The sequence below is a fragment of the Penaeus monodon genome, chromosome 21 (genome assembly GCF_015228065.2).
Source record: "Penaeus monodon isolate SGIC_2016 chromosome 21, NSTDA_Pmon_1, whole genome shotgun sequence".
NCBI lineage: Eukaryota > Metazoa > Arthropoda > Malacostraca > Decapoda > Penaeidae > Penaeus > Penaeus monodon.
The window spans coordinates 28,819,655-28,820,056 of record NC_051406.1 but is presented as its reverse complement, the minus strand read 5'-3'; positions in this window follow the sequence as shown (position 1 = coordinate 28,820,056).

Below are 402 nucleotides of genomic sequence, written 5' to 3'. Positions count from 1 at the left end.
CCTATGATTTTTTTAGAGTTTTGTTGAACTGTAGCTGTATGTTTTTGGCTATATCCTGAATGGATGTTGGATATTCTTTTTTTTCATTTTCCCAATTTTGGACTTTGAATTTTGTACCAAATTTAGCACATTTGTTTTATATGCATATCAAAGTGACATTTTTTTTTGTTTATAAGGTAATGTTATTACAGATCTGCATAAGATAAATATATTTTATTATCATTGTTTTGTAAAATATATAGTAATGGAGTTTTATGGTGCATGAAAGTTATTTGCTTTCAAGAACAATAAAACAAAAATTCATTTCAGTATGATGTAGTGCTTTGAGATCATGCTGAGAACTAACTAAACATTGTGGTTATCATGCCAATAAGGTTTAATAAACCTTTGCTATACCATGGT